This window comes from Ceratotherium simum, chromosome X (genome assembly GCF_057802395.1).
Source record: "Ceratotherium simum simum isolate JZ-2026a chromosome X, ASM5780239v1, whole genome shotgun sequence".
Classification (NCBI taxonomy): domain Eukaryota; kingdom Metazoa; phylum Chordata; class Mammalia; order Perissodactyla; family Rhinocerotidae; genus Ceratotherium; species Ceratotherium simum.
In genome coordinates, this window is record NC_141940.1 from 5,757,894 (window position 1) to 5,761,108 (window position 3,215).

At 48.8% G+C, this 3,215-nt stretch overlaps 1 pseudogene; it reads right to left on the minus strand.

The window, feature by feature from the left end:
• Nucleotides 1-2,157: 2,157 nt before the first annotated feature.
• LOC147911726 (heat shock transcription factor, X-linked member 3-like) lies at nt 2,158-2,695 on the minus strand (annotated as a pseudogene).
• Nucleotides 2,696-3,215: the final 520 nt, after the last annotated feature.

A 3,215-nucleotide genomic window follows, 5' to 3' on the forward strand; every position in this document is an offset into this window, starting at 1 on the left:
CTTTGTTCTGGTCGAACTCAGAATGTTTGAAAAAACATCCAGGAATAAATTGTGTGTGTGTGTGTGTGTGTGTGTGTGTGTGTGTGTGTGTGTGTGTGTGTGACGTGTGTGTATTATTGTGTGTGTGTGTGTGTGTGTGTGTGTGTGTGTATTAGTAGTGTTTTGTGTGTGTGTGTGTGTGTGTGAAGGCTGGGAAGCGAGCGCTGAAAGATCGCTCGGAAGTGTAGCCAGCCCAGGTAAGGGGATAGCACCTCCATTCCTGATGAAGAGAGGCATCAGGAGCTTAACAAAACAGCTGCGTGTCCTTGCACAAATGACCATTATTATTTGCTTGCTCTGTTGTCAAGTGTGCCGTGGCTCTGAACATGCGTGTTAGACATGTCACCTGGCTTCGCCATGTCCTTCCTGTCTAAAATACAGCTCTCTTGGATGTTGAGTGATAGAGTGGTGTTGTTGTACATTTTGTGGGAAATCTTTCTTTTGGCCATTTGTAACCAAGGTTTCTAATTGGTTGGTACCTGTGAGGATGACAGGCTTTCCCCCAGGCATTGACTAGATTTACCTGTCTCTTCTGCTGAGTCCAGACTGGGAGTGATTGGACATCCCCGGGCAAGTAGGGTGGCCCGCTATTAGGTGGACCTCTTTGGGAGAGGCCCCTGGCTCTTGGGCCAGAGGCGATCAACTCCTGATCAAGAAACTTCCCTAGTATCATAGGGGCAACCCGTGAGGAAAAGACCACTCCTGTTTCAAGAACACATGCATAGTGGTGGGCCCGATACCCCCAAAGGGTGGAGGCAGGCTGTTTCCTGTCTCCTGACCTCCAGGCAAGAGCTCAGGGAACCAGGGTCTTCCTGGGCCTGCCTCAATACTCCCTAGCCAGATCCTCGGCTGAGTGTGTGAAAATGCTGCTTCTTCCAAGTGAAGGAGGACAACAGGGACCAAACACCTGTTTGGGGCCGGGATTTCCCGCCTCCTCAGGCTTATCTGATGAGGTGTGTGTAGTATCCCGAAGAGGATTAGGAAGAACACCAGACTCACAATTCTCATTAGATTGTTTATTCCCATGGAGTTTTGCATCTTGGTTATAAAGCGGTGATGTTTATCTGTCACCACTGACCTGTGAAGCCAGGGACCTGGATTGTCCTTGCACTGCTCACCAGAGTGCACATTTGTGATCTGAGGAGCCTTCCCTGCATCTCTGGAGTACAAATCAGAGGGCCTGCCGTATGCGGACATGACTGAAAGAAGGGCAGCCAGCAGGATGAAATAACAGGAGTGTTGTACAAGGACATCACAAAATCGTAATCTGAGTAATCTGGGGGGCTGGCGGGTGGTTCCCCATGCCGTCCCTTCTGGTAGTGGCTAGGAGGCACAAACATATCATTCCTGGAGCCGGGCCCTCCCACTTGGAAGCTGCCTGGCTCACTTGGGTGATGGTTTCCCATGGCACGTCTGGCTACACAGGTCACAGAACAGATACCAGAGCACGTAGAACCACCAGCTGCTCACTGGGTCCTGAGCATTGGGGGGCTTCCTTCTGGGCCTTTTGTTGGTTTCTTTGGTGCAGGTTCATTCGCGATGGATTCTTGGGGAGTGCCATCGTCAGCTTCTACCTGATTCTTTCTCTTGGGAGTTGTTGCACTGGTCCCTGGGCAGGCGATAATTCTCAGGTCTCCTCTTCTCGAATGTTCTCCAATGAGGAGGAGGCTTGTGTCTCTGAAAGTTGGGGTTTCGGTAGATCTGAAAGAAAATCAATCCTGTTAGTCATTCTGGGGAGCAAATATTCACTGCCCCCCCAATCATAAATGGTCTTGTTTTCCTATGGAGAAAAGATATTTACTTTAAATTGCTGTCAAGTTTCATTATGCCCTAGAGCCTAAGCTCACTAGACATCTACGTAATGCATAGGTTAAGGTGTTAATCTCTCCTCCTTGACATTAACTGACCTCTCAAGTCTTTAGTCATACCTAGAGATTATCTCTACAGGAGGTTGTAGTTTCATAGGAACATCTGTACTTTCTCATCTTTAGATAATGTCTCACGTGAAAAAAGTTATCTCTCCAGAAATTAAAGCCCTTTCAGTGTATCATTTCAATATCTTGGTCTACTAGGAAGATATTCGAGTGACAGAGAAGAATGAGGAAAGGGAAGGACTTTCTACTTTACCATGATTCTCTTGTTCCCTGGAGAAGTGAGCCGAAGAGTCGTCTGGAGCGTATTTTGCTGAATCCGTGGAGATTCAGTTGGCGGATAAAAGTCTTCAAGCTGTCCTGTTTCAAAAAATTCTCGCTGCACCTCTCCGGTTAAAATCTCCCTCTGGAAAGATCTGTCTTCAATGAATCATGAGTGTCTCGTCGCCAATCATTCCAGCGCACAGGCAGTATGAGCGCTGTCCTCCTGCTAACATCCAAAGCTTTCTGGGGAAGGAGAGCCCGAGAAGATGCCCGTTTTTCCTTCCATGTTAAGGGGCTCAACATGCACTTGTGGTGTGAGATCCTGTGGTTGTCGGTCATCTTGGGGGCCTGGATCTTGGCTCTCATGTGGCTTGGTCAATGTGGTTTCTCCAAATCTCCCTTGAGTCCAAATTTGGAACTAGGGATGAATTAGATAGGACCCCTATTGCTGACTCTCCACATTACACTGATGGGGCCAGCTCGACTTGAGTCTATCTGAAGTCAGTACTCTGACTAGCCATGGAGACTAGTCTGGAGTCAGGAACACGTTCTACCCAAGACCTTATCACTGAACTCATGCAGTCCAGAAATGCAACTTCAGTCAGGCGGGGCGCACAGTAAAAGACTGTCCACAAAAATTCTAGAGTCTACGGTAGTTGGGCAACCAGCTGCTTAGAGTCATCATTCTCTTCGGTTGTAGCACTTGCATGTCACAAGGGTGGCTCACAGCTGGTCTGGAGAGAGGAGCCTGGCCAGAGTGTGGGGAGGGGAGGAGTGTGGGGTCCCAGCTTCTCTCTTTTCTAAAAAGTAAAAAAACTTAGGGTTAGAGTTCCCAGAAAGAGGCTCATCCTATCTGCTACCAGGCACGTTATTTCATGGGGCCAGGCCTTGGATGGGTTAAGAAACCATGATCCTATCTCCACTCCAACCCGTGAAGAGCGCGAGAGGTGGGCCTGTTGCTGAGCTCTCTGATTTGCTCAAGGACCAGGCCCTGGTTGCGTCTAGCTTGGATCCCACCAAGACTAGGTGGGTCAGATGAGC